An 11,602-nucleotide genomic window follows, 5' to 3' on the forward strand; every position below is an offset into this window, starting at 1 on the left:
AATGCTTCCAGGATATGAGTTGGTGGAAGGATATGAGGTGGCTCAGCTGAAGTATTAATCTATCGTTAAAAGCTACAGGAAAGATTCTTGGGTTTACCATTTTTGGAGGCAGGTCTGAAAGTTGAAGGTGCTGAAAAACAGAGTGCCTGCATGGAGTTCAAATGTTTGGCTGTTCTGATGTACTCAATATAATTATGATGAGATGATGAAGCTACGGTGCCAGACACATTCTACTCAATGTCACCATTCATCTAGAGCCCATTTAACAGACAAGACTTTTCTGCTACCAATATCATATTCCTCTCTACAGAGGAGAATTTCTTGGAGAAGAAGGTACACGGGGGATGCTGGATGGTGAATGAGGAACATTGTGAGAGAATAGCTCCAGCTCCAACTTTTAAGGCATATACATTTACAGAAAGCAAAAAAGCTGGATCCAGAGTACTGGAGTTGAAATTAAAGCTTACATTAGAGTCCAAAACACTTGCACAGCTTCTGGCGGCAGCTTAGAGCTCTTTCATACAGGCACAAAGTGCCAGACAGTGTGAATAGGGAGATGCCCCGAAGTGATAGGTATTGTGACCAGCTGCCTGTGCAAATCAATACAACAATAAAGCAAAAGCAGGCCACCAAAAATGACACGAATTACTGATGTCACTAGCATATCTCCGACTCACTTATATAAGTGTGGATACATAAACCCAAAGAACAACATACTAAGCAATATGATAGTGTGACAAGGACACCCCTATCTGAAAAAGAAGGTTTCTAGATGATCCACGCGGAGTAATATGAATTCAAAGGAATTTTAACAATACTTTATTTGATCACATAGATCATAGGGAGGTTAAACATGAGCACGGTGTACATATGAAAAAAATAAAATCATGTTAAAAAACACTTAGCGTCTTCAATTTAGGGTCATCTTAGCCAACAGAGCACCATATAAGGCAGAGTTGTGTAATGATGAAATAGTTATCCTGGGTTTCCGTAGGTTTCCCGCTTTATATTTGAGTGAACCATATATTCAGTGGGTGTGTTCCCAATATATGTCAGGGACCTCCTGGAATGTAAAAGCTGGAACACAAAAATACATAGTATATGTATAGAAATATGGAAACCAAATCACATCCAAAATTCACCAGGCCTCCCTCCACAATAGTCAATGGATACTGCTGTTACCTTCTCAATAGTGAGACTATCATACCCGCTTCTCAAGTGTAGGGACTTCCTGGATAGCCACCCCAAATGAAACAAGGTCCACAGTACCAAATGATTCTGAGGATATATATAGAAAAAGATAATAAATGTATAGGTCATGGGCATCAGGTGACCCCTAAAACAAAACACACACAAAATGTGGATATATTACCATCAATAAGGATCAAGAAGACTCCTGTCGACTTGAAATAAGATCAGGTCCTTGATGCTTTTTCAAAGATGCATATGGGGGTGAGGAACCAGGTATACACGATGCGTGGATTTCAAACACATATAATGTGTATGTAGCATATAGCAGGCCGTAGATACCTGAGTTTAATATACCCAATAAAGGGTTTCCAAAAATTGCTCAATTAGAGAAGGTTATTTGCGGTTTTATAAGGATATGGCTATGTCACAGCAAAAAATACCTGAATAGGATAGCGTATATATATATATATATATGTAGATTCTCCTCCAAAGAGGATTTCCAAAAAATTCCCCGAGTATACAGGGTAAATTAGGCCCATAAAACATGCCCTATTAACACCATGTAGGCTCTGTAAATCTCAACAGCCGTAAGCTTTAAATAACTTGCCACCGGTGGAAGGTATGTTTCCCTGAGGGATTGCCGTTTGCGAACCGCTGTGATAATAGCCCACTGGTAGTTCTCAGAGGGTCTTGGGCCTACCTAACAGGGAGCTGTGACACCGCCGTTCCTTCCCGCCTCGTGGGCGCCGCACCCAGTGAAGACGCCGAGCGTAGTGACGTCAATACGTTGACGCGTTTCGTCCGCCAATCACCGCAGACTTCGTCAGAACTGGGAGGGGACTTCAATCCTTTGCCTTATATGGTGCACTAATTGCATACCAAAAAGTCTCCACCTCGCCATCTTGTGTTGAAAGAATATCACTACATTAGGAATATCCAAAGTGAATTAAAACACATATCTTGAATTTTAAAATGATTGCTGGATGTAGAAGAGGAGCCTAGTTACTATAGATCAAGTCATCTTCCAAGAGGATAATAAAGAGGAGATTATTATTAGCATATTTCATGTTCACATAGGGAAACATCAAAACCAGGTCCAGCTACCAGAATTTCAATATCAGTCCTATTATTGTATATGCTCACCACCCAATAGGAGTAAAGAAGATTGCATAGTTAGATTCATATTTTGTCCACAGAAGCCCATATTTAATTCATATATATGATATCGCAATGTAGATTATAACTCAGGGTATATAAAGAGTTCAAGGGAATTCATTTCAAGAACACCCCAAAGTTGAGTTCTGTATTTAGTCCAGATGGGACAAGAGCCCCTAGGGTATAGATCCAGAATTTTTCTTTTTGTAGGAGGACTTTGTCAAAGTCACCCCGACGAGCCGAAATATTCAGCAGGAAGATCCCTTTTACTTTTAGACCATCTGTTTTGCCCCGTGTACTTCTTTAAAGTGTTGCGCCAGTGGGTTCTCTTTTTCTCCCTTTCTTACATTCCTATTTTCATTTCTAATGTCTCTCAGATGTTCACCGATCCTAGTCCTAAGGCTTCTTTTTGTTTTACCTATATATATCTTTTTACATGGACATTCTATCATGTATATCATTTTACTACTAGAACAGTTAATGAAGCTTCGTATTTGAAATATCCTAGAGTTATCATTGTTGAAGAACTGATTGGACTTATGTACAAATGGACAAATCTGACAATGACCACATGGAAACATACCATATACGCCAGTCCTCCTAGTTAGCCAGTTTCTTTGTGGTGCCCTCTGAAATTCTGATTGTACTAATATATCATTTAGATTCCGAGTTCGTTTTGCCACCATATGGGGGCTCTCTCCTACCACTCTCGCTATCTGCGGATTTTGAGTTAGTAAATGCCAATGGGAGTCCAGGGCCTTCTTGACTTCACCCCATTGTTGTCCAAATTTAGTTATGAATCTTACCGGTTGGTTTTCAGTATTCGCAGCTGCCTTTGGTTTTGATTTATTAATTAGTTCCTCTCTTGTTTTACCGAGGGCTCTTCTTTTTGCTTTTCTTAGGGTTCTATGTGAATAGCCCTTCTCTCTGAACCTCTTATAGAGCTGGATAGATTCATGTCTATATTCTAATTCTTCTGTACAGTTTCTTTTTATTCTCTGGAACTGACCAATAGGAATTCCCTGTTTTAAACTCCTTGGGTGATAGCTATTAGCATGTAGAAGTGTATTGGCCGCTGTTTCCTTTCTAAATGTTTTAGTGACCAGTTCATTTTCGTGGACAGAGATTGATAAATCCAAAAAAGTTATCACCTCTCTATCCACTGTGTAAGTGAGTTTGATATTTCTATCATTCTTGTTCAAAAATTCCATAAAGCTTTTAAGCTCATCCATACCTCCATCCCAGACCATTAGGACATCATCAATGTATCGCAACCAGGTTATTGCATATTGTTTATAGGGAGTGGAGGGATATACTAGCTCCTCTTCCCACAAACCTAGATGTAAACATGCGAATGCCGGGGCCCAGGGTGCTCCCATGGAGGTACCACATATTTGCTGATAGAAGAAGCCCAGAAACTGAAAACAGTTATGGGTCAGCATAAACTCAAGCAAATCCAATATAAATTCATTTTGAGCCTCCATTTCAGGAAAGTATATCTCCAGAAAATGGGCCACCGCTTTCTGTCCCCAAAGGTGTGGGATGGAGGTATACAATGATTCCACATCAATGCCCACCAGGAGTGCACCTTCTGGTACTTTTACATTTAGAATCTTTTTAAGTACATCCCCCGTATCCCTTACATAAGATCTGAGTTCCAAGACCAGATCCTTGATTAAGTCGTCTACAAATTTACCTATTGGTTCCAGGGGGCCACCAATAGCAGATACTATAGGGCGTCCCGGTGGTTGAGAGGGATTTTTATGTATTTTTGGAATTACATAGAAGGTGGGAATATTATATGTATCAACTGTCAGCATATCACATTCCCGTTTGGTTAATAAGTTTGCTTCACGTGCCAATCCCACTTTTTTATTTAGATCAACCACAAGTTTTGGGAACGGGTTGTTATGTAGTTTGCGATATGTATCCAGACTCTTCAGCTGTCTAAGCACCTCCTTCTCATATTCCACACTCTCTAGTAGTACTACATTCCCCCCTTTATCACTCTTTTTAATCACAATGTTTTTAGCATTTTTAAGTTCCCTAAGGGCTATTCTTTCATCCCTAGTGAGGTTATCAGCGTTCCTCATTGTCCAGTCTATTTTTCCAAGATCATCATGTACTAGATCTAAAAAAGTACTTAGCCATTTATTTTCCCTGATATTAGGCATTCTTCTAGAAGGAGTTTTAAGTCTAGTGTGTCTTTTCCACTTGTTAGAAACATCCCCCTCCCCAAATTCACTGTCTGTGGGAGTCTCCTCAAGGAGACTAATGAGATCTCTTAATGCCTGTTGTTCCCTCTCTGAATTCAGATCACAGGGATTTTGTTCTTCTCTAGATACATATGGAATTCTTAAAAGGATCTTTCTCAGAAACAGGTTTAAATCTTTATAGACCTCAAACAGGTCCATTTTATCCGTGGGAGAAAAAGTTAGACCTTTCCGCAGTAAATCATAGTGTCTTTTTTTCAATACAAAATTGGAAAGATTTATTACCTTAAGGTCATTCGTTCCCCCCTCTTGGCAAACTGACAGGCAAACTGGGGGAAGTCTTTTTAATAATAATAATAATAATAATAATACTAATATTAATAAAATAATGTAAGGAACAACTTTAAAAAACTGTAAATGAGACAGCAGTGGAGAGTTCCAGATTATCTCTATTCTCAGACACTGTATATGTGTTGAATATGAATATATAAACTGTACTGAATCATTTGTTGATATTTAGTTAGCCCAGGACTTTGAATTGTGCACAGAATTTGCTGGTCCCCACAGAGTTTTGGACCTAAGTACCACTTGACAAGATGAATGGTACACTCCCTGCTCTGGCGGATATGCCTTTCATGAATCTTGGCTAAAGTGCCTTAACATCAAAGTCCTCTTGGAGCATTGCAGCTATACTAAATCCACGTCTGTCACAAATGTATCAAAGGCTCTGAAGCATAAGAGAGATTAATTAGCATTTCAGAACACAAAGAAATGTTAAGGCTACTTTTGAACCAGTTAACATAATAGAAACATTTCCACACATAATTAGCTGGTATTTATCTAGTTTATTATCCCCACAAAATTAATTTTATTTTACAAGTCTAGAGTAAATCTTTTAGTAATAGTACTTATTATGAAAATCTTGTATACTTAATTAAATTTGCAGAAAGCTGGATTTTACAATGGGAAAAAATGTCAGGACTGTCAGGAAAAAGAAACATTTAAAACAGTTTTACCCTAAACCTAGGGCTCATAACTGGCATATGGAGTGTGCTGTCAATGTGGGATTAAAGGGTATGTTCTATTGACCTATGTCTACAATGAAAATAGTGTAAGATGGGTTTTTTTTTATCTCAATAATGAGTTTGGAGGCTTGCTGTAAATATGTATTTTAAGTGTGCTAAGAGGAAAGCTTCACAAAAGCCAATCAGCTTCTAGCTGTTGAGCCTGCAGTAAAGGTTTGAACATTTTCTCCTATTGAGTACCCAACTTGTGGTGGTGTTGCAGAGCTAAATGGAAATTATAAAAGAAGAAAATCTATGATGTTATTAGGATTACTGTATACTGGTACTAAAATGTATTGTACCACTCAAAAGCGGAAGCTCTGCTTATTTGCCTTCTCGCCCCCTCCACTGCCATATTTGGCACCTTTTGGGGGGGAGCGGGTACCTGGTTTTGACAGCTCCCACGTTTGACTCAGTTTGCCGCGGTGAAGTGAGCCGGAAGTTCACCCCCCTCCTTGCTCCTGCAGTCTCCTGGGAGCTTGCACAGGTCCCAGGAGACTGCCGGACCAATCAGGAGGCGCAGCATGACTCGTGTATGTGCAGTGGGCACCAGGCCGTGAAGCCGCAAGCTGTCACAGACTGGTGCTCACAGTAGAGATGCTCACGCCGTGGAGGACAGAAGGAGATAAGGGACTGCGCTGGTGAGCACATCACTGGGCCCTGGGACAGGTGAGTGTGTGTTTATTAAAAGTCAGCAACTACAGTTTTTGTAGCAGCTGACTTTTAATAAACACAAAAAAGGCTGGAACTCCACTTTAAAGTGTTACTAAACTCACAGTAAAATCTGTCTGTATATGCAGTATAGCATGCTTGTAATATTTACTGTGGAACCTAAAGGGTTAATCCTCCACATTGTGTAAAAAGGATATTTTATCCTGTCTTCTCTGATCCTCCCCTTCGTCCAGTGTCTTATAAATATCTCCTGATAGGACAGAGGCTTGGGGGCAGACTGCACATTCTCAGTTTGGTGTGTATTGCTAGAGAGGTTTTTTTTTTTCCTTGGGAGAGTGCATGTGATCAGCACAGGACTAATCAGCACTCTCCAGACAGAGGTCAGGGGTTCTGTATCCTCCTACAGGAGAATGAAAACTCCTCCTACAAGCTGTATCCAGTGCTCTGCTGGACACTGATAGAAGTCACAGGACTGCTCCAACTGCTGATGAGAAATGGTATTTAGCAGTTTATATTTACTAAAATAATTGCACTTCCATGTTCTGTGGGAGACCAGATATAGTGAATGTAGGTTCCTGGGTTTAGTAACACTTTAAAATAATTTATCCGCCTGAAGAAATAGAGTAGACCTACAAGGTTCTAACCATTTTGTATATATTTTCTGCATATTTCATACGTTTTAAATTTACTGTGTATGTACCAATTTTAAATACATTTCAGTACCAGTATACAGTAATTCTAATAACTTTTTTGGTTTTCTCTTATTTCATTCTCAAGATTGTTGGAATACAATGTTCATATATTTTTGTTCAACAACTACTGTACATCAATGTCAGTGTCAAACAGAGATATGTTCTTCAACCAGCAGATGGCAGTGTTTATAAGTTTGTAGCTGCATCTATGGTTAAATTCTAGGTCTTTTCTCTGAATAAAGTTCCTGTTTCTTGTTAGCAGACAAGCAGCAGATAATCATATATGGACTGTGCACTGTCTGTTCTGTAGGCTTATATACAAGACCTCTAAAAGGTTATGGTCCCAGAAACCCAGTTATAGCCGACTGCAACAAACGAGTGCAAGATACAGCATAATTAAAGAAAATGTCTAGTAACACAGCTGCAACAACGCTTTCAAACCAAAACTACCAGTCTTGGAAATTCAACATGAAAATACTGCTAATAAGAGAGTGTACATGGAAATATATAAATGAAGTCAGGCCAGAACAGCCTTTAGATGAGTGGTTAGAAAAAGATCAGAAAGCTTAGAGCACAATCTCTCTTAGCATAGAAGATGATCAAATCATACATATATGTAAGTGTGAAACTGCTAAAGAAATCTGGGAATGACTACAAAAGGTGCATGAAAGAGCTAATCTCGGCATTAAACTGTATTTGATTAGAAAGCTATACTGAACCAAGCTGATGACAGGCCAAAATATGAAGGATTACATAAGGCACACCTGGAAATGGCTGAACGCCTGAAGGGTATAGGAGAAGAAATAAAAGATTTTCATATAAGCGTAAAACAGAAAGCATTAATAGTGCTTCTGTCGCAGAGTCTGCTTTAACGATGAAAAATAGGAGTATAAACAGTAGCGTGCATTAAGAAACACATGAATGGTTTGTGTGCAAGGAACAAGGCCATTTAAAATCAGATTGCAGAACCTGCAAAGCTGGAATACAAAAACAATCTATTACTTAATGGTTTACCAGAAAGTTATGAAACACTTGTCACAGTACTTGATGCACGTCCAGATGACGAACTGACATTGTATCATGTTAAGGGCAAGCTTGTGGATGAATATAAGCATAGAACACAAAGCATTAATAGTGATGGTGTCTCTGTCGCAGAGTCTGCTTAAAGACAAAAAATAGGAATAAAACCAGTGACATGCAACAATAAACAGGTAAATGCTTTTGTCCAAGAAACAAGGCCATTTAAAAGCAGATTGCAGAATCTGGAAAGCTAGAATGCAAAAAAACTAAACTAAAGGCCAAAAGTCTGAAGAAAGAAATTAATTTTTCTTCAGATAATGAATGTTTATTATTTTAAAAGCTGCAGCTCATTTTTGCAGGCATTGTGTGTTGATTCAGGAGTTAGGAGTCACATGATTTGACAAATGACAGAAATTTCTTTATTCACCTTGACCACAGTAAAAAAGAAAAAAATCACCACAGCTAATGGGCAAATAATGGAATCAGAAGGAATAGGAGGCGGTTTTATTTACTGTTCTATTTTCCAGAGTGTCACCAGAAAGATACCTGTGAAAAATGTCCTGTATGTCCCTGCTCTTAAAACTAATCTTTTGTCAATAAAGAAGCTCAAAAAACAAGGCAATGTAATGACCTTCCAAGGTAACAATTGTGCCATCACAAAAGGAGGTATCTTATATAAAGACTAAAATTACATATGAAACATCTGTGTGTTCACAATTTCATGCACTAACACCAATGCTTCAAACTGAGGGAAATTCTACATAAGTGTCACATGAACACAAGCAACAAAATGACACAGAGGTAGAAATTAATGCAGACAATCCAAATACTGTAAAAGAAGAAGCCAGGCCACAAGAGGCTTCAATTAGGAAATCTACCAGAAGCAATAAAGGCATCCTAGCCAATCGTCTGTCCATCGTAGCATTAAAACCAGAGACAGATTCACGGGATGAGATGCATGGACTTCCAAACCAAAAGAAACAGATTTAAAGAACTGAGATCCGAAATGGGACTAATATAAGGAGTAGTTGTTGAGTGGAGGTGTTAGAATACAATGTTCATGGATTTGTGTACAACAACTACATCAGTGTTAAGGAATGTCTGAAAAGATGGCCTATTTTACTGCTAAACCCGGGTCTGGAATTTTTACGCCCTAGGTACTGCCAAGGTTAACTAACCCACTTGATGTTACAGATATAACCAGTACACAAAGTGGCTGATTTTAGCACTCATAGTTATAATTATATTTTTACTTCCCCATTACTGACATTTACAACACTATATTTCATGTATGTTTTTTAGGGTAATAGGTGGTCATATAACCACATTTCTTTTGCTCCAAAACATAACTTTTTTCAGAATGTCCTTCAACTGTTATGGCCTATAAAGCACAGACTTTCAGCCAGTACTATGTGTACCCCAGGTTCTACTTCTGTTAAGTAACCTTTGACAGTAACCAAAAAGTGCTGCACAACCAAAAACATGCATAAATAATAAATAAATTAATTAAAATTGCGATTCAACATTCAAGAATCATTTATCTTATAACAACATCATAATAAACATACCGTGAATTATGACTTTGTAATATACAAATGCGAATTAATAAAGTGCAAGTTTATAAAGTGAAAAAGTATTAAATCAAAAAAATCCTCAAATTCCACTGTGATATTGAATTTCAAATCTTCCCGTGCTTCAACTCAATGTAATGCCCACTCATCAAACACAAAACGTGCTTCCAGCATCCACTTGCTGTTACACCTCAGTGCGCCTCCACCAGTTAATACTGCCCCTTACCTCCACTCATTGACCAACTGTTAGATTTGGTCAAAGACAGCTGTCACGGTCCCCCCTGCTCCTTTTGCTTTTTCTCCACCCCCTTCCTCCAGATCCCTGCACTCCCCTTCCCCATTACATGTCCCTGCGTCTGCACATAGCCCACATAAATGATGTGCTGGGTGCCAGGGTGCTGACTCCTGCTGTGGACTTCCACACCTCTCCTCGGCCGAGCGCCGAGGAGTCTGCCTCGCCACTGTGCCTGCATGTGGCTTCCCCACATGCAGGCCACTTGTATGTCGCCACGAGCTCCCTTCCCTTGTCTCGGCGGGCACAGCGCCGATGTTCCCACACTCTGCGCCCACTGGAGACAAAGGCTGTTCTTTCTGTCCGTGGCCAGAGTGAGGGGGTGGGGCTTATTGTCACAGCAACCCGACTCTAGGATTTGTGTTGCCTGGCAAACTGGGAGCGTTCTGCTCCGGAGATAAATACCGGAGCAGGACCCGGGCACAGGCATTCTCCCCCCTGCTTGCTCCTCTCAACCCCCTGCTATTGTGCTGTAAGAGGTCTTGTGCTGCGGCCAGACCCTACAGCCCCTCTCTCCCTCCCAGGACCCATGGACCTCTGAGGAGCCTGGCTGGCCTGCCACTGCTACCGATCCCTTGCTCTCTCCACTGCCTGCCAGAGTTCTGCCTCTTTGCTGTGTGCCAATCCCTGAGCTGAGGATTTAACCTGGACTTAACCCTTGTTGCCAGAGTTCTGCCTCCTTGCTGTGTGCCAACCCCTACACTGAGGATTTAACCCGGACTTACCCCTTGTCCACCAGAGTTCTTCCTCCTTGCTGTGTGCCAACCCTTGTGCTGAGGGTTTAACTCGGTCTTAACCCTTGCCCACCAGAATTCTGCCTCCTTGCTGTGTGCCAACCTCTGCACTGAGGATTTAACCTGGACTTAACCCTTGCCCGCCAGAGTTCTCCCTCACTGCTGTGTGCCAATCCCTGTGCTGAGGATTTCACCTGGACTTAACCCTTGCCTGCTAGAGTTCTGCCTCCCTGCTGTGTGCCAACTCCGGTGCCGAGGACTTAACCCTTGCCTACCATAGTCCTGCCTCCCTGTTCTGGGCCCAAACTGTGCTACGGACTAACCCCCTTGTTCCCTATCAGAACTCGTTGATCCTTGTTGTGTGCCCCACCCTGTGTTATGGACTTTTTTCTGCCAGAACCCTGCTATACTCATCGTGTACCCTCACTATCACTCAATCACTCATCACATGCTCTCCGCATGTGTTCTGTCCCACCTACACCTGTGTCACAACAGCCTTCCCACTAATCTGGGTAACTCTCTTCACAGCCTTCTATCAGCTTTTTTTGTGACTCTCATATATGCCAGTAAGATATGGGAAAGAATGAAAGAAACTTCTCATGCAGTAACTCCGGACTATCACTTTATTTACAAGCCAAATATATTCACAAAGCTTGTGCACAAATCCTGTGCACAGGAATAATCGCTTTTTTAAAACAAATCCATGTTGCCCCCTGGAGAGACATCCTTCCACAGTACAGTTAGTAAAATGGTCAACCCGGTACTTCTGCATAATGACATCACCTAACCATGCCACTGACGTGTTTCGTCACGAACAGCATGACTTCGTCATAGGATCCTATGAGGTCCTATAGCTCCAATGAGGAAGTCACACTGTTAATGGACTCATGTTCATGGACTCAAGTGTGAACTTTCGTGGACTTGATTTAATACTTTTGCACTTTATGAACTTGCACTTTATTAATTTGTATATCACAAAGTCATTGTTCACCGTATGT

At 40.5% G+C, this 11,602-nt stretch overlaps 1 long non-coding RNA gene across 1 annotated transcript; it reads right to left on the reverse strand.

Moving 5' to 3' along the window:
• Nucleotides 1–796: 796 nt before the first annotated feature.
• Nucleotides 797–1,592, reverse strand: LOC149473222 (uncharacterized). Its single transcript, XR_016313322.1, has 3 exons — nt 1,373–1,592; nt 1,183–1,278; nt 797–1,077 (listed from the first exon to the last, which is right to left on the reverse strand). It is a non-coding gene; the product is annotated as an uncharacterized LOC149473222 (long non-coding RNA).
• Nucleotides 1,593–11,602: the final 10,010 nt, after the last annotated feature.

The sequence above is a fragment of the Staurois parvus genome, unplaced genomic scaffold (assembly GCF_062004578.1).
Source record: "Staurois parvus isolate SC_StPar_1 unplaced genomic scaffold, SC_StPar_1.0 ptg000017l, whole genome shotgun sequence".
Taxonomy (NCBI): domain Eukaryota; kingdom Metazoa; phylum Chordata; class Amphibia; order Anura; family Ranidae; genus Staurois; species Staurois parvus.